Source organism: Anabrus simplex, chromosome 10 (assembly GCF_040414725.1).
Source record: "Anabrus simplex isolate iqAnaSimp1 chromosome 10, ASM4041472v1, whole genome shotgun sequence".
Taxonomy (NCBI): domain Eukaryota; kingdom Metazoa; phylum Arthropoda; class Insecta; order Orthoptera; family Tettigoniidae; genus Anabrus; species Anabrus simplex.
In genome coordinates, this window is record NC_090274.1 from 51,340,413 (window position 1) to 51,366,448 (window position 26,036).

Sequence of the window (26,036 nt, forward strand, 5' to 3'; positions counted from 1 at the left end):
GTTCTAGGGAGCCGAGATGTGGAAAGTGTTCCCTTACTCATTCTACTGAAGATTGCACTCACCAAGTCGTTAAATGTGCTAACTGTGGCGGAAATCATCCTGCTGGAGCAGAACATTGTGAAATCCACAAACAACAAAAAGAAATTAAACGCATTATGAGTGTTGAAAACAAATCCTATTTTGAAGTGAAAAACTATTTTGCCCCATTACAGTCCCTATCTAACCCCCTTCTGATACCCCAACATTTTCCTCCTTTACCCACTAGATCAACTCCATCGGAAGAAACTCATCCTCGAAAGCGTAAATTTACTATGGTGGTTAATAACCCCCCCCGCCCACCTGTCACCCCAGGGTATGATAGGGCATCATATTTGCGGTTACTAAGTAATCCGCAAACGGTTCCAGAACATTCTGGCCCTCCCCTAGTGCGTTTGATACCTGCTCCTCCTACCGAGACTGCCTCTACATCACTGAAGCCAAGTCCTCAAGGGCAAACTTCGGATACCCACGCGCCAATATCGTCATCTTCCTCTGTCATGGCTTTACAGGGTAAAGCAAACGTTAACCCTAAAGAACTATGTCGACCTCTCTTTAACAGATTTGCAGATGTAATCGCAACAATTGATACAACCGGCATATGGAAGAAAGAGTTAAAATCAATATATGATGATCTTGTTCAAGTTGTGGAATCTCCCCCTACCGTCAAGTAAAACTTGCGGCTCCTGCAATGAAATTGTCGGAGCATATTAACTAAGTAACATGAATTAGTGAGTTTAATAAATTCTTTTGATCCTGTGGTAATTTTTTTGAGCGAAACTTGGTTACAATCCCCTTTTCATTTTCGTATGACAGGTTTTACATAAAATATTCTGGAATATCACAAGCTCTCATTTGTACTTTAAGCACCTTGAAGGCTTTAGACAATCCCGAACGTACCAATAATTGGTACATTAAAAATTTACGCAAATTAAGCTATGACTTGTTAAAGTATTATTCGCATGGCTTCCGGGCCATTCTGGCATACACGGTAACGTCACAGCGGATATCCTAGCTAAAGAGGCTGCCCAGGGTTCTGGATTGGATTACTATATCGCAGTTTCACACACAGACTTATGGGACCATTGTCGTCACTTCATCCACGATCAGTGGTGTGCAGTATGGCGCCGAACTTCCCCGTTGAAAGGTAAGCACTTATTCACACTTCTGCCTGATATTCCTAATAAACTGTGTTTCGCTTTTGGTAACTTCACTCGGCGTCATATTACTACAATTATACGGCTTCGCTTAAATCATGTGCGTACGCCTGCTCATCTCTATCGCCTTAATCTTATTGAAAGTAACTTATGTCCATGCGGTCGGGCAGTAGGTACTGTCAACCATATTTTTTTTTCAGTGTCAGACATATGAACATCACCGTCGAGAATTCATAGCTAAGCTTCTTCATGTGGGGTACTAACTGCCGTTAAATGTTTCGTGTTTAGTGTTTCAACCGTCTTTTCGCGTGGTAGACTTAATCCTTAAATTTTTAGTTACCTGTAACATCCAATAGTAACCTTTTCCTTCCCTATAGGTATGAACTTTTGCATCCTAACCCTTATATGTGGTCCGGTCTGTTTTGTTCGTAGTAAGACGTCGTGGCAGACCACACAGACGTGAAGCGTTAGAACCCTGTGTCCCAGTGTTTTTTGTGTTGTCCTCGATAGATTAGCCTCCATATTCTTGGTATTTTCCTCAGTTTCATTATTCCCGGCTGTCATTAGCTTCATTACATAGCTAACCCTACTATCTTGTAGTGTACTATTTTCTTCTAATGTTGGTACCTCTCCTAGACATTAATTATCCCGCACACCAGTGACTGGACGTAGCGTCTTACGACGATGTCCAAAAACTCACCAAGAAGAAGAATAAGCAGCCATCGGATGCAGATCGAGCAGGCAGTGTCCAAAACAAAAACACAAAGAAGAAGAAGAATTCATGCTTCCACCGATACTGCAAATTTGTAATATGTTTACACCACTGCCTGCTCGATCTGCATCCGATGGCTGCTTATACTGCCTGCTCATTCCATATTCAAACGTGTAACACGACTTACAAACAAACTGCCGCTAGATCGCAGCACCAGACGTACCCAGTTATCGCGTGAATGCAGCTAGATAAGCATACAAGCAAAATTTTAAATATGAAAGTAACATAAAAATTAAAGAATTGTATGCATAAAGTGGTGCTCTAGAGAGTGATAGCTTCAGGATTTTTCGAGAAAGAGATTTCGACGAATAAGAAAACCTGTAAACTTTGTCTGTATGGTACTTCCCTACATTACTAAGTAGAGGTTTCACGAATTTGGCCACCACAGTTTCTGACACAAGTTCCTGGTGCTTATTGTTACTAATACACTTTAAAATCTTACAGTGGCACAAAGAGGGTAGAGCCGGGCTGAGTGGCTCAGACGGTTAAGGCGCTGGCCTTCTAACCCCAACTTGGCAGGTTCGATTCTGGCTCAGTCTGGTGGTATTTGAAGGTGCTCAAATACGACAGTCTCATGTCGGTAGATTTACTGGCACGTAAAAGAACTCCTGCGGGACTAAATTCCGGCACCTCGGCGTCTCCGAAGACCGTAAAAGTAGTTAGTGGGACGTAAAACAAATAACATTATTATTATTTAAAGAGGGTAGAACATAGTTTTTTATAGTCTGGAGCAGACTTGCAGATTTCTTGCAGTACGGTAGAGCTGCCTTAACAAATTCTGTAGCCCCATAATTAGGCCAATAAATCCTTGCTAGGGATAGCGCAGGCCTCCTCTGACAGACTGTCTGATTAAGTTCATCAATGGGGATGCATTAACTGAGGGGGAAACGTTACTCAAGCACGTGCTGCATTGTTTTTTTTTCGATTACATGCACTAAATAACCACACACTAATGCATGGGAATCAGTTTCCAAAGTGACACACACCGACTCAGGGGGCTCACGAACATCTTCCAGTAAATCAAGTACATACACAACGGGCATCACTGGTTCTGGTTCGTCAAGTCCGGGAGAGGATACTGAGGCAGAAAATTTTGAATTTTGCTTATGGATAACGTTAGCACCATCGGTGGATATTAACATACCGGATTTCAGAATTCTCTTCATAGAATTCTGAGTACCGGTAGCCCGGGAGTCAGTCATGTCATTGCACCCTCCGCCCATTCTTATAGAACTAAACATGGCTTCAACTGGATCTGCTGAAAAAGCCCGTGTCATGGAATGAAATACCACGGCATTCTGGTTTCCCTTTCTATGATTTGCAGAAAGGCACGCAGCAGTAGACCATTTTCACTGTAAACAAATACAGTACTACCCTATTTCCCGCTATTTCATTCCGACAGTTCAGGAGCCGGTTGGTGCTGCCACCTGCTGTGGGTATTTGTAAACGAAGTGTTTCATTTAGTGCCATGTTAAAATATTGCAATGAGCAGGCAGTATAAGCAGCCGTCGGATGCAGATCGAGCAGGCAGTGGTTTACACACGTGTGCTATAGTAAATAATATAGTGTTAATATCGTTGGTATGATTATGCAGTAATGAATGTGTGTGTAGTATTGTTAACCTGAAATACTCCTGTTTGAGTGACTATATATGGCTTTGGACATTCAAGAAATATCAACATCAATTATGGATTTGCACTGAATAATAATTGCTGCTGTAAGTACTATATTTTTACGGTGTATTTTGATAATTCATAATCATGCATTAGCTTTAAGCGTGCGTCATTAACGATGTTGATTTTTATTTTTTATTCCCTTGTAAAAAAAGGTATGAAATCACTGTTAAGCTTAATGGTGAAGGAAAGGGGCCTAGTATCTAAATATATTAATGTGAGAAAATAAGAGTGGGTAGGTCAGTGACTTGTTGCTTATAAGTTGAGGTGCAGGTCTTTATCATCGACTTTAATCGTTTCAGTTTCTGGTATTATTCCCAAGAGCCTTTGTAGGTTAAGTGGGGGAAAATGCATATAAAAATGACATAAAACCATACCTGAAGTAGCGTAGAAGAGAGATCCTTCCCTTTTGCTTGCTAGCGACCCACAAACCTGCCTCTAGAAGTATTATTACTTACATGGGAGAATTAAAACAGGCACACTGTAAATCTACCATCCTGCCCATAGAAGTATTCTTACTTATATAGAAGAATTAAAACCGAGACTGTAAATCAGCTGAATACAACCATGTGTTTTGTTCCTATTGGTCAGCCAATGTTCATGCTGTGTTCCTATTCACCGGCCAAGCTTCGTTTTATCTCCTATTGAGCTTGCATAGTGTGCAAGAACAGGGCTGCTATATTCGTTAAAAGTAAGAGAACCATCAATTTCACTCTCCCTTCTTGTAATTTTTGTCTAATATATCCAGACCAATGGTTTTGTCTCTAACCTATCCAGACCAATTGTGGTATCATGTGGGATACTAGAGGTTTAAGGGCTGCTTGGAGGCTCTAACCTGGGGCTTACACCCCCATGCCCTCTTTGTTTGCCCCCAGACCAATGGTCTAGTCACTAGCCGGACCTAACCAATCCAGCCCAATGGTCTTGTCACTCCCAAGACCTAACAAATCCAGCCCAGTGGTCTTGTCACTAAGAATGCATAAGTTGGCAAGCCTCCCGAGTGTTATGTCACGTGATCTGAGTCGTGCCATGTTGGATCTCTAACCTCACTTTCGCACACCGGGTGCAGAAGTTTTACCCTCTTAACCTGTTTGCAGCCCTAACGTGGGGGCTTATGCTCCCAGACCCTCTTTACTTGCCCCCATTCCAATGGTCTTGTCACCTGCTGGACCTAAGCTGGCAGCCTTGTATAGCATGTTGTGACATCGTCCAAGCCATGCCGTGTTGGATCTGTAATTTGCTTTTTGCGAAGGCTCAATGGAAGCTTTACCCAGTTTCTTGCACTTTATGTTAGGTACATGAATTTGTTATTAATTCACGGCCTGTGTAGTGCTAATGGATCATTACATTTTTGGGGGGTTGGTGTTGGGCATCAAGCATGTTTTTGGTACTGTAGTTAGCATGACACGAACATCAAGATAGGTCCAGGGTGTTGGTCGATTGTGGGTCCATTGAAAGAACGAACAGAGGTGGTGATAAGGCTGAGGACTGTGAAACTTACCAGATGTCCCTGCAGAAGCTTGGATGTAGTTTCATGGCTCTGTATATACATGGAATATATTTTAAGACTTCATAGCGGAGTACTGAGACATAGGGAGTACTGAGACATAGGAGTGCAGCGAAGCAGCGACAGTGAGCGCAGTCCCACAGTGGTGAGCGGTCATACTCGTCTCAAATAAGCAGCATAATTACACCTATAGAAACCAAACGAAACTGAACTTGCCAGCTATATTCATGTGTAGGACAAATAAATAAACTAGTAAAAGAAACTGAACTCACCAGTATTTACAGAGGTTGAAAGTTATCTTGTTAAGCTGTGATGCAAGCTTCACATATTAAGAGATTTAGAAACACACACTTCGCGGTTCTACAATTATTCCTCTAAACGATTTCTTTGAGAGGTCCCCATGGATAAAATTCACATGTGCTTAAATCAGCAAATGAGGGGACCATATAGGCCTTTACTGATGATCTCATCAGCATCGAACACTTCCTGCAACTGTCGCATAGAGCTATGCGCGGTATGTGCTGTCGCACCGTCCTGCTGGAAATAGCCATACCTTTTTTTCTTCTTCAGTCAGTTTAGCAAAAAATGGTTTGAGAATACTGTGAATATAATAGTCGGAAGTAATCGTGTCCTGAAAAAAATATCTGATTGATAATTCATGGGGCACTAATAGTGCACCATACACCTGCCTGCAAATCATGCAGAGGTCTTGGCTGTAAAATGTGTTGATTCTCTGCAGATGCTATTGTTCTGTGAAGTGATATATCCAAACAAATGAAACCATGCCTCATCACTCTTAAAAAGAAAGTTCGGATCCACTATACCATTGTGGACACTGTTCATTAAACAAAAACCCCAGGGCATTACAGCCCTGACAGTCCTTGGCCTACCAAGTGACCACTGCTCAGCCCGGAGGCCTGCAGATTATGAGGCGACATATTGTCAATGCAACGAATCCTCTCGGCCGTTATTCTTGGCTTTCTAGACCGGGGTCGCCATAGCTTGGTTCTATGCTGAACTGCTAATCATGATTTCTCTCTCTTAACCTGTGTGTCATTGAGCGTAAGATTCTTTTATACTTGAACAACGATGGGATGTTTGAAGTGAATTTCACGTCACCACTTTGTTATCAAATGGCACATTAAGATCATGTAAATTTGAGTTGCTGTGGACATGTATATAACACCTTTTTTTGTTATGGTAATTTTACTATTTAACTTCCGTTCTTTGCTAGGCTGAAGATGTCCCCTAGAGGGACGAAGCACATAGGCTACCTATAACTTTGCTTTAAGAAGAAAATCTTATGTGGAACTTTTAATGTTAATATCTTTAAACTGTTCAAGTTGACAATACGGGCTAAACATGTCATATATTACTTGTAATTTAATTAGTGTTCTGTGAAAAATAAAGTTGTTATTCTAAAATTGTGTCAACTATTTGTGTGCCACCCGGTAGTCTATCAGTCGTCTGGCTGATTTGTTTGTCTAACAGCAGTTGTCTAATTCTCATGGCAGTGGGCCTTCTAATTTATTTGCCCAACATTCTTGCTTCTGTTGGTCAATGAAAGTGTGCCATGGTCTTCCTCTTTTTTCTTTATTTCTGTTATGTCTTGTAGTAAGTCTGTGTGTCGCAGCACGTGCACCATCCAGGCGAGTCGTCTTTTACGAAGTTGTCCAAGCAGTACACTTCCTTCACCAACTCGATTGAGTACCTCAGTCTGTCTAAGGAAACTTAAGCAGATGTCTCCAACACCAAATTTCAAATGCGTGAATACGACTAGTCAAGCTGGTATTGAGCATCCATGATTCTCTACAGTACAGCCCCAGCGACCAAACAGATCTCTTAGGAAATCAATTCTCCAGCTCTAGGCTCAAGGCTGCTCTTACTATTCCAAGCCGCACCTTGAGAGGTTAGCCATCCTCAGATATTATTTATTCCAACTATTTAAAGGAAGATACCTGTCCAAGTGCCACACTATGAATGGAAATGTTGACATCTTTCCATTGATTTACTGGAATTAATTTAATTACGTGGCTTAACCAGTTGAAATCTTTGGCGAGGAATCAAATCCAGAGCCCTCTGAATTGAAGACTAGTACGTGATCAATCAGCCAGGGACTAGACAATGCTACCGGCATTGTATTAATTATTTAAATAAATTGTATCTTTTTTTATAGATGCGACGGAAGTGCTACGCAAAATGTCAGTTTAGCACATACAGAATGTAAATGTAGAAAGTGCTGCAGGTATCCTACCAACAACACTATTGATATTCAAACCAAAAAAGGGAATAGTTTTTCCTGTTTCCCCCAAACAAAAGCTTTAGTTATAGTTGTCATGATCCTTTTGTAGGTGTTCCTATGAAGCAGTGTCTTGTTGAAATTATATTCTCAACAGTCGGTGAAATCAAAATTAATATTCCCTACTGAGTTTTGATTGAGAATCTAGTTGTTGTGTTGTTCCAACTTTCATAATACACCTCTTGCATGATTTTTCTTTATCGATCAGTTGTTGTCTGAGCTTCATATTTCTAAGAATGGCAAGTGGGCTGGGCTGAAAAACTTTAATCCTTTTCCACCCACATTTTAAATCCGCTTATCCCCACGTTTCAACCTATTACTGTATTTAGGAAAATTTGAAGCAGAGCGCATTGTTTCAGAAAATTTAAAAATAATAAGAACTATTGATCACAATTTATTCAATTTTTCAATAATATTAGAAAACATACCATCACATCTATTTCTCTGTTCATTGAGTCATAAGGTTGTTGGTTGAAACCTCCACCCCCTAATGGTGATATTTTCTGAATCCCTCTAAATAACCACATTATTCTGGAAGTGAAATGATGCCCATATACTGTACTGTATATCAGCTTATATATTCCCTAAGCAAGTGTTTTCCCATTCTGTATTTATGTTACCAGAATGTGACTGTTTGTATGCTACATTGATATATATGCAGGTGGCTATGTCACTGAATAGTTTGTCTCCTCCTAACATATGTAAAAAAACAATGCATTTCTCATAATACTCTGTCAAAATTATGGACAGGTTCAACATCATCCATATAATAATTCGGAGTAACGAAACGAAATGTTTGTGTTACCTAAAATGCCTGGGTATTGCCATCAGGTCCGAATTCTCTATATCCGTTTTCACATAAATCACTTTTAAAACTAAAATTATCTTCGTTGATATGTTATTCACTCACTAAAAATTCACCTCCACCCCTATTCAACAATTCTGTGTCACTTTCTTCGCCTATATTCAGCTCATTTTCAATATCCACAGTATTCAATCCCTCGATGTTTATGAACAGAACAGCTGACCCGCGCTCGCGGAAGTTCAAGACCATTGCCTAGGCAACGTCAAGACAGATTGTCGTTCTTCTTTTATTTCCTAAGCCTTTTAGATCGTACTGCATTTTTATAAATGCCTTATAAACACTTCACTGCCGAAGAAAAAAAACTAATGCATACATCGCAGAAGTGTGTATAAAATGCATCCGGCCGTTAAGGACCGGAAGGCAAAGTGAACAGTTGGGCGCTAAGGGCGGGAAAGGGTGGTACTTTAGATATTGCTAGAAATATGAGAACATATGTTTGATAATAGTGTGAAACTCCTGTGCATTAATTATTTATCATATCAAATAACTAATATTTTTTGGGTTATTACAGGTCAGCCAGTCTTTTCTCAGTTGCCAACAGATTGGACTTGGAACCTCCAGATTGATGAAGTTTTAATTCTTAGGTGAGTACTTGTTCATTGTATCTTATTATATATTAATAAAGTAGAGGATTGTACTTTAGAGTCCTACAAATGGAAGTACAGTCGAAACCGGTTATAACGACTCAGAGGACCGTTAATTAACAGTTGTTATAGCGATAATTACACAAACCTATTTTTTCCTGTTGTTTCTAAAAATGTCATATCTGTAACTTTTAGGCTGCACACCTATGTGGTTAATTGACAGAATAGAGTTAAAACTTCAAAAAACATAACTAAAATAAGTACAGTATTTGTGGAGTGGGACTGATGATTACACACTACGTACAGCAACAATATGTCAGCAAAATATAAAGTAATAAGTGAGGAAGGAAATAGCAACGATGTAAATTCATCACTAATGTCGCGCACGGTCTTGGCTAATGAATGAGATGTTCTCTCCGTCCTTCCAGATTGTAGAAATTGTTGAGTGTGAATACAATTCCTTTGCTACCCTGATGTTTGTTCCCCATTTTGTAATCACCATGTTATTTGTGACTTTTCTTCAATGAACTTTGCCTTTCTTTCGTGACATTTTCAAAGAGATGCTTGCCTGGAGTGCTTAACAGATAGAGTGATTTGTTATCTACAATCTACTGAAAACAAGAGTTTGAAAATAAGCTTTTCGTTGTTGTCAGCATTCCCCTAACGCAAAACATAAAAAAACATTGGAAGTTGTAGTTGATACATTTCTGCAAAAATGTCAAAAAAATGCCGTTTTATATGATATGTCACAATAGGATATGTCATAGTAAGCAATTCTTTAAAATACAGTTCTTATATAGGACTGTTAGATTTTGCCGTTATATCCAATACGTTCTTAAAAGCGATGTCACATAAACAGTTTCGACTCTACTTAACGCTGCAGTATAGAGTGCAAAACCGTTATGTGGTTTTTATCATATCTGTGTGGCCTAACTAATATTTCTTGGGTTATAGGTTAGCAAGTCCTCTCTCATTTGCCAGCGGAATGGACTTGGAACCTCCAGATTGGTGAAGTTGTAACATTTTGGTGAGTACTTGTTCACTGTATTTTATTAAATTGACTGTTAATGGCCTGTGATTCTGGTAACAGTGTTTGGTTGTTATTGATGTTTGCAGCTGGTCAGGAATTACGGAGAAGTAATATGTTGACTATTTATGTCACAAATATATCTTGAAGACAGGTGACATGTAGAATACTGGCTTATTAATGTAAAGTCATCATCATTAAACTTTCCAGGCTATTTTCGATGCAGAAAATTTTCTCCTAGAACTAGACAGTTTATCATAAGGATAGCACAGATCTGGTAGAAGGGGAGTATGCATGCTGGTGAAAGAATAATTTGTAAGCTATGAAAGTTAAGGATGAGAAACATGAAATTCTAGATGTAAGGATCATCTCTAACATTAATTGGCAACTTGATGCTTTTGGGGTGTACAGACCTGAGAGGGGGAATGCTGACACTGAATTATTTGATAAAATAGTGAGCTATGTGTGGAAAGCCACAGAAAGGTACTCGATTGTCATGGGTGATCTCAAATGTTAACTGGGAAGGTAATGCGAATGACGGTAAGCATCACCAACAGATGGTAACTACGTTAATCTTCGAAGGACAGAAAGCTGTACATAAAGATACTTGGATGTAAGGATAATATCCAGGTAGAGGAAGTAGATTTATGTATGATGACAAAGATATTTACAAAAGGATGCAGAAGTTAAAAACTAGAAAAGCAGCTGGAATTGATGAGATTTCTGGGGATATACTAAAAGCAAGGGCTGCCTTATTGGACAATGTGTAATATCTGCATGTATAATGTAAATGAAACATCGCAGTTTAAAAGTACATCTACAAATATATCCTTTTAACAAACATAAAGCTGCAGAAAGTTTCACAAAGTTGCCCAAGCAGTGCTCTTCCTTCACCAGCTCGATTGAGTACCTCCGCATTTGTGACTTGATTTGCCGAAGGAATCTTAAGCAGGCGTCTCCGGTAACACATTTGAAATGCCTGAATACGACTAGTCAAGCTGGCGTCCATGTTTCTCCACAGTATAACCCAGTGACCAAACAGATATCATAAGAAATCGGTTCCTCATCTCTAGGCTCAAGGCACTGTGCAGAATGCTGCTCTTGCCATTCCAAGCCACACCTTGACATCTTGGTGACAGTAGCCATCCTCCGATATTATTTTTCCGAAGTATTTAAAGGAAGATACCTGTTTGAGTGCCACAGCGTCAATGGAACTGTCAACATCTTTCCGTTGATTTACTTAATTTAATTAACTGACTTAACCAGTTAAAATCTCTGGCAGGGAATCGAACCCATAGCCCTCTGAATTGAGGGCCAGTACGTGATCAATCAGCTAGGTAGCTGGACAGTGCTACCGGCATTGTATTAATTCATCATCATCATCATTAATGTCCCACTCCAGTCGCCTGGATGTGGTTAACAAGCCTCCTCCACTCCTGTCCTTCCACTTATCCTGCTCCATTACTTCTGGCACATCGAATCCAGCTTCTCTAATGTCCTTCCAAATCTGATCCACCCACCTTCTTCTCGGTCTTCCAACTGGTCTCTTTTCCTTACCTTCTCTTTCCAGTTCCCTTCTTGCTACCCATTCCTTTCCCATTCTTTTTACATGTCCGAACCATCTCAGTCTTGCTTTCTGTATTGATGGCTCTATATTTAGCTCTTCTCTGATTTTAATATTTTGAATTCTGTCTCCTCTTGTCTTTTTAACCGATGTTCTTAAAAATTTCATTTCTATTGCTTTGATCTTACTATCTTGTCTTATTAGTTACCAGCTTTTCTAGTCCGTGTGTTACGGTTGGTATAAAATACTGTGTGTTGTCCCCTTTTCCGGGGTCACTCAGTTGGCGGAGCAAGAGTCCCAATGGGTGGAACATTCGCAGAGCCGTCTTTACTATTTCAGGACAGACTTTTAAAAATTTATATTTGCAAGGCTGTAGGTGATTGGATAGGTGACATAGCATAATGAAAATCAGAACAAAACAACAATGACATTTATTGAAATTACAGTCTGGACGTGCAAATAAAAAAAAAAAAAAGGAAATTAATAATATTCAATTTCAACATAATATGAATGCTTCTGGATTCGTTAACATGAACTTATTTAAATTGCATGCTTTTGCTTTCCATTCATTGCAATCCAATGTTCCTTGTTTGTAATAATGCCTCTGGTCTAAACCGTTGATCTAACGAACTGCAACATTGAACAGACTACAATATTAGCGAAAGTATTGTTACAATCACTATTACTACACTTGATTATTCAATATTTCTTTAACGAATAAATTCTTTACAAATTATTTCAAATTCTTTACAAATTCTTGGCAAATTATTACATATTAATTCACACAAATTCTTTACGAATTTCTTTGGTAAATTCTTTGGCAAGTTTCCCCTCCTTCTCAGATTACGTCCGACTGTATTCCTATATTTTATTTTCAAATAATCATCCATTTCCTAAGTTACTTGTAAGCTGAATAGTAGAGTATCCCATAATTGGGACCTGAAAAATTAGCATCTATTTGTTACAAAATTAGCATCTATTTTTCCAAAATTAGCATCTATTTACAAAGTTAAAATTATCGCATGGTATTATTAATTTTAACAATTCCAAGTAAATGAAGTGCAGTTATTGTCCTTGGTTCACACACAATACAAAGTCATTGTTCAAATGAATGCATTGTCAGTACTTCGGCATTGCTTTTTTTTTTTTTTCAAATTTCACCGTCTGTCTGTAATCACTGTGTTGTAATGAGACAACACACGCTCGCTATCTACATTGTTCGTTGGGGTCTACAACAACTCAAGACAGTATTTAGCAAATATGCTGAACTCTGTCTGAACTGCAGTTAATGCAAGCATGACATCACTTTTTTTATTTTTCATCTGGGTTTGAATTGCATGTTTCAGAGAACAGTAACCAGACCAGATATCGTTTCGTGAGAGATCTGTTACTCCAAACGATTTCTCAAGCTCATCTAATTTATCAGTGTTATTCAAAATTATATTTTTTGAATACATAGCTTGAGAAATTGATACAAAATGCTTATGGTTGTGGTCTTTAGCTTTCAATGTGACTAGGTTGCACTGTGAAGAATCAGCAGCTTTGACAAATGTGTCTCTACATGTAGCCTGTGTAGAGGAGTGAACTTAATCAAAGTGTCATTAGTTGCCGCAGAAAAATTCCCCTCACAAATGAAGGTAAAACTGGCATCAAGGTTATGTAGTTTGGGGTAAAGGAGATGAGAGGTAGGATACAGAGACCCTTCAAGTTCAGTAAGGAGGTCAATCAATCCACCTGCATGATCTATGACAAAAACCATTTGGGAGTGAAGCCTATTCACTTCTCGGTCACTCAGATTAGTCAGGTACTTTGTACCACAGTTGTTTATGTCTTTCATGTCAGACATCTTGAAAAATGTAACAACATCAGTGAAGTAAGCACTCAAATAGAATCTCTAAATCACTCAAATGACTATTTTTGTTCAGGTTATTTTCAATGATGGGAATTAACTTGGAAATTTGGATGCTGGGGCACATGTTTATAATATCAAAAGAGTGGAGTGAATAATCTGGTTGCATGCTGAACTTATTTAGTTTATCTATTAATTCATGTGTGTTTTTAATGGACTTCTTAGATAAGAATTGGTAGTATTCCTTAAGAACCTTTGAATAAATTGCGATGTTTTGGACTCGGTCTATAATTAATGATTGGTCGAATGGGTACACCGCACCTCACACCACAGCAAGAATCCATTATATTATAAGAATGTTGCATGGTTTTATCTACATCTAATTTCTGTATCAGAAATATTGGACCTCAAGCAAGACAGACTCCCTCTGCGCCACTGTTCAACTTTCAGTTCTCTACCTGAAGATGCACTTTGAATTTTAGAACTGAATAGAAGCATCTGTACTTTGCATTCAACTGGCATATTAGGCTACACTTTTAAAGTGCAGTTTTAGAGTATTCACTAACAAAGGCATATTTTAATCATCATTTGTAAAAACTGAGTGATATTATTCCTACAGCTTAATTTTAATAGACGTAAATCCTAAAAAATTTATTTGTCATTGATCAGTACAACATTATTTTATCTATGACAATTCGTCAATCCACCATTTTATATGAACATTATTGCATCACATACACAGTTCATTCTTTTAAATTTTACTTTCACAATGTTATTCGACTTTGGCAAATCCATAAGTGTATCTTAGTTCGGCTGATGATGACCCATATAGATTCACAATTAAGTAATTTATTTTCCACCTAGTCGATACAATGATTGCATAAGGCAATTTAATGGTTAAAAGTAGTACATGTTTCGTATATTATCAACATCTTCAGCCACATAACACTGTTTAGATGAAAAATATATAAATTGATATAGTAATGCTTTAGAGGAAGCGTCCTTAAAATTAACATAAGATTGACAATGTTGTTAATTTTAATGTTAATTTTAAGGACCCTTCCTCTAAAGCATTTGTCAATTTATATATTTTTCATCTAAACAGTGTCATGTAGCTGAAGATGTTGATAATATATGAAACATGTACCATTTTTAACCATTAAATTGCCTTAACCTATCATTGTATCGACTAGGTGGAAAATAAATTGCTTAATTGTGAATCTATTGAAGTGCAATACGGACCATGAAGCTGATTTTATGTGACCCATATAGTGTCGGAACTAGTCCCTTGATAACATATTGTGATGTATTTATAGACATTGCGATTATTGTACAGTATTCAGTAGGTGGAATAAACTTTGTAAATTATATGAAACCTCTATAAATCCTATAAAATACCATTTGGATGGGTACAGTATATAATGTTAATTTAGTTCTCTTGGGTACTTTGTCATCCCATAAAAGCTCTCTGACTTGATGATAAAATGATGTTGTACCTTTACTTAGTCTGTTGTTAATTTCAGGGTTGATTTCATTACTTCCATTAATAATGCTACCCAGATATGTAAACTGTTCTACGTTCTCTAACCGTTCACCGTCTATGTTCACTTGGCTTCTCTTTTTCTCTTTCCCAAAGTGCATGGCTACAGTTTCCTTTTTACTAGTTACCATTCCAAACTCCTTCAGATTTTCATTCCAAATGTCCAGTCTCCTTTGGATATCATTTTCTCCCTTTCCCCAAATCACCACATCATCTGCAAATACTAAAGCATTCACTTCATCACTACTGCTACTCTGTTTTACTCATTTTATGATTTCATCCATCAATATAATAAACAATAATGGTGACCGTGCACTTCCTTGCTTGAGACTTTTTTTGTAAAACATGTTTCAGAGTCACCACTCCCCACTTCTACACTGCTTTTACTCTCATGATACAACATTTTTATCTTGTTTATTAATGATTTTGGTACATTCCTTTTCAGTAGGCATTCCCATACACGTTTTCATTTCCTTCTATACCTGCATGCCCTGGTACCCATATTATTTTGACAATGTTGTACTTTGAGAGCTTCAGGAGAAGTGAGTGGCAATACCGGACAATTCTGGATATTATCCGGACTGCCTCTAGTGCCTTAATGGCCACTTGGCTGCCCATAAAAATGAAAATGTTCTTATTCCTATAGTTCATTTTCAGATTTTCTTCAAGACATGTTGTGATAGCTATCACTTCAGCTTGAAAGACTATAGTGTGTCTGCCCAGGCTCATCTGGATTATCTCTCAGGTCTTCCCCCGTTGATCCTTCCTCCTGTGCCATCCACATTCTTTGAACCATCAGTCCACCACACTATAACTTCTTTTTCAGTATTCCATTTGTTGATATCCCAGTCTTCTTTTTTTATTATCTGGGTCTCAGACGGTTTTTCAAAGTTGTTCTTTGGTATCATATTATCAGAAGGCATGTGTAGAACTTCCTCTGTTATTACTCTGTTAATTTTACAGTGTCCTAGATCTGGTCTTTGTGCGTTCCAGCACTCTGATTGTGCCAATCTGTATGAACTCATTCTAGCCTGTCCTTTAATGAAATTGCATAGTGATGGGAGGTCTAGTAAAGTATTCAAGGCTTCTGTTGGCGTAGTTCTCATAGCCCCAGTTAGGGCCCTTTCACACGGTCCACTTGCTTTCCACGCCACGTCTCTCCACTCCACTTCTCAGACACTTGCTGTCCACTTCCGTCAACTTGCCGGCAACTTCTCGTCCCCACCTCATATTTGCGTCTCGGTTTGAATCTGGTCCATGGACGCGCACATTATCCTTGGGATTTTCATTCTTCCGAAAAGAAGGTTGAGGTGAAAGAACAGTACTAAGGTTCATTGGGTCTATCCATTGAATTCATATCGCCTTGAACGAGGAACTCATTGTTCTTCTAGATGAACGTACCAATGATCTAAAAATGTTCCTTAATTACTTTCGTATGAGTGGGAATTTGTTTGAATTGTTGTCAATCCTTGAAGCAAGTTTACAGCATCAGGACACCAACATGAGAAAATGTATTCCGCCGATATTTTGAAACAAAAACTTCAAACTTGTGACGCACACAATGTTGACCGTTTGAACGACTGATTTAGTGAGCTACCAGTATGGCCTTGCTACCTACACCTACCTTCTGTAAATAAGACTGGTAGTTCTCACGAATAAGATTGTTTTTTTTTTTTTTACAAGTTGCTGTACGTCGCACCGACACAGATAGGTCTTATGGCGACGATGGGACAGGAAAGGGCTAGGAGTGGGAAGGAAGCGGCTGTGGCATTAATTAAGGTACAGCCCCAGCATTTTCCTGGTTTGAAAATGGGAAACCACGGAAAACTGTCTTCAGGGCTGCCGACAGTTGGGTTCGAACCCATTATCTCCCGAATACTGGATAATGGCGGCACATAAGCGACTGCGGCTATCGTGTTCGGTCCGAATAAGAAAATGTTATTATGTAATTTAATTGGCAGCAGTTCTTTTGAAATGAAGACTGCTAAAAAGCCTTGATTAATTATTTTTCAATGACCCATGTTATTGTAATATCGAAAATTGTTAACATATAACACACATAGCCTATTACTGTAGATATCAACTTCTCTCTCTTTGGAGTTGTCCAGTTCGGCAGAAAGTGGAATTACTTCATGGGAAACTTCATTCCACATTTGAAGCCTTTTATTTTATTTGAATAGTCTGTCGTTCATTAATCCCACTGACAAGGCCGATTTTGTATTTCTATTATTAACTTTTCAGTATCTATGAATGGAACCGACATTTTGAAACAAAATCTTCGAACTTGTAGCTCATATGTTGACTGTCTGAACGAGCTAATCTGATTCAGTGATGAGTGAGCTTCCAGTTGCCCAGTGTGGAAGACACTTCAGGCCGGTCGACAGCAGCCTGCTGTTGACGAAAGTGGACGGAGGTTGCGTCACACGAAATGTCTCGTGTGAACGCTACCGGCCTTTCTCCACACCTCTGGTGGAGTGGAGTGGTGTGGCAAGCAGTGGATCGTGTGAAAGGGCCTTTATGGCTATGCATGCCATTCTCTGTAGACTACACAATCTACTGCCGACTTTTCCTTGACTTACTTTCTGCCACCAGATGATTGCAGCATAAGCCATCAACGGTCTAATGATCATTGTATATATCCACATTACCATTGATGGTCTTAGGACCCATGTCTTCCCAACAGCTCTTTTACATGCATACAGCAAGTTCTTGGCCCAGGTTCCTTTCTATATGTGGATTCTAGGTTAGATTTTTATGTAACACTACACCTAGGTGCAGTGCCTGTTCTTCCATATATATATATATATATATATTGGGACCTATCCCACCGTCCCCCATGACTCATGGGGCCATGTGACAACAAAACCAACCCTTTCGGGTCACGAACACATGGGACCATGCTCCACGGGAGTCGATAGTCAAGGGACCTATTCGGCCTGTGCCGATTTCCCCTCATTGGGATTGTATCATTAATCCACTCACATGAGGAGTTATCGGCCATACAGCACGGCCAGGTCAAAGCCACTCTCCCGTTCCTGAGGTCTGAACACGGACTCCTCAGGGTCGAAGACCGTTCGCGGCATGTATAGGCTATCAAACTTAAACTAACTTAAAGGCCTACAATGAACAGAAGAGGTTTTTGGATGCTTGTTTTTCGGCAAAGAATAAGCACAAATAAGTTTTCCAAATTTACTAAGGCGCTCGTTGAAATCTATACATACACTATGACATCCTTGGTAAACTGATATAAATTGACAAGTTGAATACAAATACTTAGCAACGGTAAAATCCGTGCTACCATCCATCAGCTAAACTTCATCCACATTCCATTAGAATATTTATGTGGATGACCACAGTTCCTAAGAATATTTCAAATGAAAGAAGACTTCCATCTGAACCAACAATCTGATGGAAACCTGATTTGACATACACAGAAAAAATATACATCCCCGAGGGATGACCATTCTCGTTGACATACTACGTTCATACCATCGGTTTTGTCTGTCTATCACCCGTTGGATATCAAAACTGTTGAGTGTTACACAAAACAAAATAAAACACAGATTACCTATTTACAGTTACAATTACGAACCACTTTCCTCCCAATATCAGTATTCCATGGGACCGAATCCCATATCATGAAGTTAAAATTTACTTACACTAATTCAACTACCCTGGAGTGGTCATTTAGCCTACATCTACCGCCACCAAATATCTATACGTGAATAAAAGTATACTGGAGAAATAAATATATGTTTACGTAAACCATGGAAAAGAAAATAAGGTTACGCGTTTCCACCAATTGGAAGACAAATGAAATAAAATCAAACGAACACAGGCTCGAACACGAACCCGTCACTTCCAACAACTACCAGTGAAATTTCACGAAGTCTAAATTCACGCAGAACAGTACTTATCACAAAACAAGATTACACCCTGAAAAACGAACACATATTATACAACAACACAAAATATAAATGGCTGTATTTCATCTCGTAGCACCCGCTACTTGAGCGAGCTATCGGTCCCTTCTGTGCTCTATTGAGGTTCGAACCTGAGACTCTGGTCGTCTCCATCAAGGGTACTGTAATCAAGCCCTAATTAGTCTAATCATGTAGAGAACAGTCATAAATTCCTAATTGCCTTTAGATCATGGCTGGTGGATCGTGTGTGGTAGTTACGTAAATATTCTGTCTTTATTCTCACAGAAGACCGCACCGTCTTAAAAAGAAACATTTCTCGGCCAAGCGACTTCCCTCAGCTGCCCTCTCACAAGGACGTTCCCATTCTGGGGCAATAAATCACTCCTTGTGAATGCTTCCCCTCGCACAGCGGTGAGAGACCATTTAACGCACTCAATATCGGCAGTCACCGAGTCAACCAAATCATACAATTGAGCTAATGCAGGGTACACCTGCTCGAACCAGCTCATACTATCATTATGTCCAAGAATTATTTCTCAAATTAAGCCGCTATCTTATACCAAAAACCCCCCAACTCTCCAGGAGTCTGGGGTTCAACCATACACTTCTTCCGTCGTACGTTTTTACCACACTTACGTCAGCCTTTAACCCAAAGAACAATGTCCCCTAATCTCTCCCCCTTGAGGCGAGATTGTGTACCTGTCATATTCTACCCTATTGCTGGAGATATATCGGTATAAAATCACCGATCAAATTACTTTAAGAAAATAATAGTAATAATAATAATAATAATAATAATCCTCTAACCTGTTGCTTGAAATGTATCGGTATAAAAACACCGATCAAATTACATTAAGAACATAATAATAATCATAATAATAATAATATTCCGACATGATCAAACTCAACTAGTAAATCTCTACTTTATTAGCCTAGCTAATGTGTAGGGGGGGCCAGGTTTGAACCTCCACACATATCTTCTCGAACATCTTCAGTTACAGCCAAACTTATACACTAGCATGCAAAACAAACTACTGCCTCTACTTTTATGACTTTAGTGCTGTCACTATCCCACATTAACTTCTGTATAGGCACATGTTAATGATCCTGACACCTACTAATCCCTGCTCGTATTATGCAGTCACGCAGATGAAATTTACGGCATTAACCTGTTCAATTTTCTACTTATTTTCCCCCTCAAATCTTTCTTAGCACTCATAACAAAAATATATAATATATAGTATAGCATGCACATGCATCCTCTAAAAGGGGTCCCAAACTCTATACATTCTTCCTGGTTCACTTCCTTCCCATATCTGCTTACATAAATCAAATTAAACAAGGGTCATCCGACCACTCCAGGTAATTAACCTATCAATTACATCATCATTAACCCTATCTTTACAGTAACTCTATTTACAAGGGGTAATACTAACATTGGAAGAAAATAGCTCAATACTCAATACTTCTGGCCCCCGCTCGAAGTTTTCAGGGGCCTGCCATTGGTGCTCACTCCATGTCGCTGCCTCGTGCAGTTCTGGGTTCTAGGAGTTTTATGACTTTGCTGGAGTAATCCATCTTCCTGGTAAACAAATCACTGCAATTATATTTACACAATCTTGCACACTTGTTGATCACTCGACACCATCCAACTTCCCCTCTATCGTTCTAGACCGATGCAAGTTACGTGATGCTAATTATTATGGATATCTCAGCTAGTCTATTTCGTTTAAATTAGGCAAGTTGAAAATTCATGATCTCCTCCTTCCCAAGTCTATCGCCTCCTACTTCCGTGACTTATATCAACCGTCCTTCTCCTAATTTCTTGTCTAGATAATTCAGATCCTGTACTTATCATTCCCCGTTACTCAGTGTGATAATCTGATCCTGAAATCCTGCTCTCAATGTTACATGGATTTAAACTGATAGTATTTCTTCACACGATCTGATTTTCTTTTGAAACAAAGTTTACCAAATCCCAAAGTTAGACTCCTCGAAAGATGAGCTCCCTTACCGCTACAGACATCAACCTCGCGATGAGCGTTCTCCGTCTAGAGTTCTTTCTCCACGGCGTACTCAACCTTTCATAGTCACTACCTACGACATAACGACAAATATTCAGAGTTTACTTCGCGATCGGATGTCGCACAAATACCTTTGTCATATAGTTACATTTCCTACTATCACTGCACACTGGAAAACACTTTTAAAACTTCACTCCCGTTTCTTTGTGTCAGTTATTCAGACAAAGAAGAGGTAGACCTTGCTCGCGGACCGACCGTAGTTCCACCTTCTGCAGCTCGTTCTCGACTACTCACTCCCCCGAGAAACTGCAACAACTTATAGCAAAGCTGGGAATAGGGGTGGAAAGTGTGCCCTGTCCCCACTCTGATTTTTATCTCTCCTGGATAAACCAGCATGTTGACATCAGCAATACGCTAGATTGTGTGACTATGTTACGCACAAGTGCGCTACGCCATGCGGAGTTGATTATGTTTGGCAGATCTGCCGTAATTAATTTATAACATCGGAGGGGAAATGGTGAATCCCCAAAGGCATCTGGTTTCAGCCATCGCGTCCGTACGCTAACGCAGTTATATAAGTTGTTTACCAATGCCTTTCGCTTGGAGAGTATTTTCTATCAAAACTCCTGACTTCATAATTCAACCAAAATTCTGCACACTGCTCTGACGGATGCAGTTTTGTTAATCAAGCCTTATTTACGCCGAAAACACATTAAATTTGGCCCGATCGCTCTGGCATCGCTGTACGCTGGCATTTGTTTTTCAATATGGAGTCGCTAAATAGTGTTCTTCTGCTGCTTCTTCTATGACGTGTGCCTAGTTCGGGGATTCTTTAAGCCACCCAGTGGGCATGTGAGGCTCCGCTCTGGCGGGCGTCCTATTTCACAATCTGATGCTACTCCTAACATCCACACAAAGAAAGCTTGCTGCCTGCTTCCTTACCAAGCATATCACAATATATATATCTTGCCCAAAGAGCTACAGTGATTTCTTTCCCTCTAATTTTCTGCTTGTAAAAGGGACCAGAGTTATCTTGTTCGGGTTGACTGATAGTTGTTTTTCCTGATACCAGTTTCTCCACAAGGTTGGGTGATCTTTGCATGAGGTACTGGATAACATTCATCACCTTACCTTGTACCACAATCACTAGATCATCTGCGTATTCTTGTGTAAAGAAACCCTGTTCGTTGAGCATAGCTATGATTTTGTACACCACGAGGTTCGACAGCAGAGGCGAAAGAACTCCTCCCTGAGCACAGCCTCGGGTGGCACTAACCGCCTTGAAACTGGGTTGCTTTTATCTTCCTTCCGTCTAACATGGATTTAATCCATTTGATGACGGTTTTACTCATCTTGCTCATTTCCAGTGCTTTGATCGTAGAGTCATAGATTGTATTGCTGAAAGCTCCTGTATCTAGAAATGCCGCCAGTGCAATTTCTTTATATTCTAGGCTTTCCTCTAGTTTACAAACCAACTGGTGGAGTGCTATTTCAGTGGATCTGCCAGGTCTATATGCAAACTGATTTTCATGTAACGTTGAGTTCAATTGCACCGCTATTCTGATATATTTATCCCGAATTTTCTCCATTGCTTTCAGCATGGAGGAGGTTAAACATAATGGCATTGTGGCTGAAGATTCGTGAAACCAATCATTGACGATAATCTCCCTTATTATCTGTTGTATCAAAAGAGTAAAATGGCTCTTGAAGTGACATGACAGCCTGTAAGACAGTCCATTAATGATAACTCCCTTGTTATCCTCTTATAGAAAAATTGCTCATGAGAAAAAACTTTTTAGAAATTGATTTCCGTGAAGGCTGGTAGTTTTTCATTAAGGTTGGTCATGTATATTTTGTGGGAGGGTAAAAATCACTGTTTTGACTTCCTATAAACCCCCAAACCAATCCAGGATTTAGAAATAATAATATTGATCCTAATAGCTACCCAAGGACAGATATAAAGTTTGGTAGAAATATATAGAGTAGCTTCCCAGTTATAAGAACTCAACAAACGGACAGACAGACAAATCAACAAAAAAGCTTTAAAAAGTCTATTCGAAGTTAGACGGAGAAACGGTCTGTTAATAATATCTCCCTTATTAATCCTCGTATTGAAATGATACAAATGATTAAAAAGTTTTAGAAATTGATTTTAATTAAGGCATTTGGTTGTGTATATGTTGTGGGAGTGAAAAATCATTGTTTCGGTTTTGTGTAAAGCCCCAGTCATTTCAGGGATTTAGAAACAATATTGGTCTTAACACCTACAAGAGGACAGGTGGATTCTAACTACAGTGGAACCTAGGAACCACGGGGAAAAAAACGTACAACACGGGAAAACAGAAAATCTGGGAACAAATGAACCATCAACAATTTGGCTAAACATCACAAAAATGAAAAATGTACGGTATTCTTATAATCTTACAAATACTCCTAAACCAAACCAAACTATAGCCCCAAAGGGCCTTCGCCTACCAAGCGGCCGCTGCTCTGTCCGAAGGCCTGCAGATTACGAGGTGACGCATGGTCAGTGTGATGAATCCTCTCGGCCGTTATTCCTGGCTATCTAGACCCGGGTCGCCATCTCACCATTAAATAGCTCCTCAATTAAAGGTAGTCGTAGAAAAAGTGAACCTGGAACCAGCCCTCATATCCAGGTAAGAATGCCTGACCTGAACGGGAATCGAACCCGGGCCCTCCGGGTGAGAGGCAGGCAAGTTAGTCCACGGGGCCGGTTTCAAACCTTGATTACCGGTATGCAACTTAAAAATCTCGGAACTTTACATTCAGTTTCACCGGGAAAACTTTGTCAGTTTTCTCTGAAAACTTCTTTCAGTTCAGGAACTTAGATCGGCCAAACTCTTGGACTTATTTATTTTCATCTTGTACTCCTTACCCAGATGCCTTTGCTGGCAGGATGTAGTGTTTACGGTGCACTATGTCTTCTGGTATTGGCTAGAATAAATTTGTTACTTTCATTGACTTGTCTCAGTCTCATCCTTGGCTTTGACAATATGAAAGTGACCGAGGTATGAGCGATGCCAGTAATGCCATTCCTTATGCAGCCAGTCCCTGTTATGAATGGTGTGAAAATATCACTCATAGGGTCGGTTGGTGCATGCATTTCAGTGGGCTTGGCAGACTGATATGCAATAGCAACTTCTGGCTCAGTGAGGAAAGCAACGGGAAACTACCTCACTCCTCACTTCCCTAGTATGCCTCTTCAGTGACACCTAGGCTATCTATGACAGCTGTTGGTGGAGCTGTAGAGGATCAAACCAGCCTTCGGGCTGAATACCTAACATACAACACAACTTCTTACCCAAGACTCTGTCCATACCATTCAGGAATTTCTCCAGATCTTCTGCAGTTTCAGATAAAATAATAATATCTTAAGCAAATCTCAGGGTTTCCTTTCCTCTCCTTGGATTGTGATTTCCTTCCCAAATTCCTCTTTGATTTCCTTTACTGCCCGTTCTATATAAACATTGAAAAGTAGGAGGGGAAAACTACAACCTTACCTCTCTCCTTTCTAGATTTCAGCTTCTTTTTGAAAGCCCTCGATTCTTATCACTGCAAACTGATTTTTATATGGATTGTAGATAATTCTACGTTCTCGGTATTTGATCCTGATCCCCTTCAGTATCTCAAATAGATTGGTCCAATTCAGGGATTTAGAAACAAACTTGGCCCTAAAACCTACCCAAGGACACGTGGATTCTAAATATGAAGTTTGGTAGAAATATATCCAGTAGTTTTCAAGTTAAGAACTCAGAAAGACAAACAGTCACCAAAGCTAAAAAATATGCAATGGTCATTGTTATTACACCTGAAACGGGTAGCTGAATGAAAATTTCGCCAAAATAGTTCATGTTAAAAATTAAATAATTGAAAAGGAGGTTCAACCTATTCAATACATAAACGAAAGAAATGTAGTAATTACATTCTTATTTAAATGGGACCGGTTTCGACCTTAGTCCAGGTCATCATCAGCCGTAAAAACATGTACAATGTTTATGAAGGAGAACAGTCAAATACCGTAGGTCAGTTTCACACTCTGATAGGCACAAAGACACGACACCACACTCTGTAATGCACAAGGTCACAATATTATCAAGTAATATACGAAGATCATAAATAACAAAGTCGCAGACGATTAGATTTGTAGTAGAAAGCCGCCAGCTCCTGGTGATCAGCGCGGCACATTCAAGGTCATGCGCTGCGGTCGAACGCCAAAGTAGAGTGGAGAATGTTTTGAAGGTCCAGAATTTGTCACGGTTGCGGGAAGTTAAGTACGTATATAAATATACGACGCAAATCAGTATAATTGAATGAGTACTTGGAAAACAGTTGACTTGAAAAAACAATTGTAGAGAGAAGAAAAAAATGTAGTAAAAAGCGCAATATCGGAAAACAAATGAAAACTTATATGCACAGTGCGCTATTTTTTAAAATGAAAAATTTTTAGGTCATGATTGAAGTAGTCGAAGTTGGCGCAAGACAAGAGTTAAAATTTGAAAGAGGAGAACCGAAATGAAGGTTGTTGGTTTTTTTTATATTTTTTTATTTTTTTTTTTATTAGAGAAGGAAGAATAAATTAAACGAGGAAGAGTGATAGTGAAATAAGAGGAAGAATAAAAGAAATTGAAGTTAGATGGTAATGAGGAAGGATAAGATAGGGAAATGAAGGAGGGGTAGTTTAGGGTGGGTTAGGAGGGTGGGTTATTGGAGGTAGAAAATGTGGGTGGGAAATTTGTAAGGCATGGAAAATAGAATTGGGGTTTTGGAATTTGGAATTTTTGAGAAGAAGAATTAGGAAGTCAAAAAGGATATTGGGTTTTTCAGAAATGTTGTTTAAATTGAAATTAGGGTTGAAGTACTGGTCAAGGTGGATAAAGCCATTTTCAGTAATGTTTAAGAGGGGTCCTTTGTTAATGATTTTAAGTATATTTATGTCATTGTCAATATTGGTGAAACTATGCTTGGAATTACTACATTTCTTTCGTTTATGTATTGAATAGGTTGAACCTCCTTTTCAATTATTTAATTTTTAACATCAATACTTTCAATACGGAACAATGAAATTTTTATCTTTAAAATAGTTCATGTACAGACACACGGTCATTACGATTTTATTTTAATAGATATATAAAATAACATGTTCTGACTCTCTGACTCATCATCCGTTACTGGATATTATAAATCCTTCAGTCTAC

The 26,036-nt window shown here is 39.1% G+C and overlaps 1 long non-coding RNA gene across 1 annotated transcript in view; it reads left to right on the forward strand.

Moving 5' to 3' along the window:
- The first annotated feature begins 3,525 nt into the window (after positions 1 to 3,525).
- Positions 3,526 to 26,036, forward strand: part of LOC136881755 (uncharacterized) — a 35,299-nt gene continuing 12,788 nt past the window's right edge. Inside the window, exons 1-3 of the long non-coding RNA XR_010861040.2 lie at positions 3,526 to 3,682; positions 8,821 to 8,893; positions 9,848 to 9,920. This is a non-coding gene — a long non-coding RNA (uncharacterized lncRNA). The remainder of the gene's footprint in view (positions 3,683 to 8,820; positions 8,894 to 9,847; positions 9,921 to 26,036) is intronic.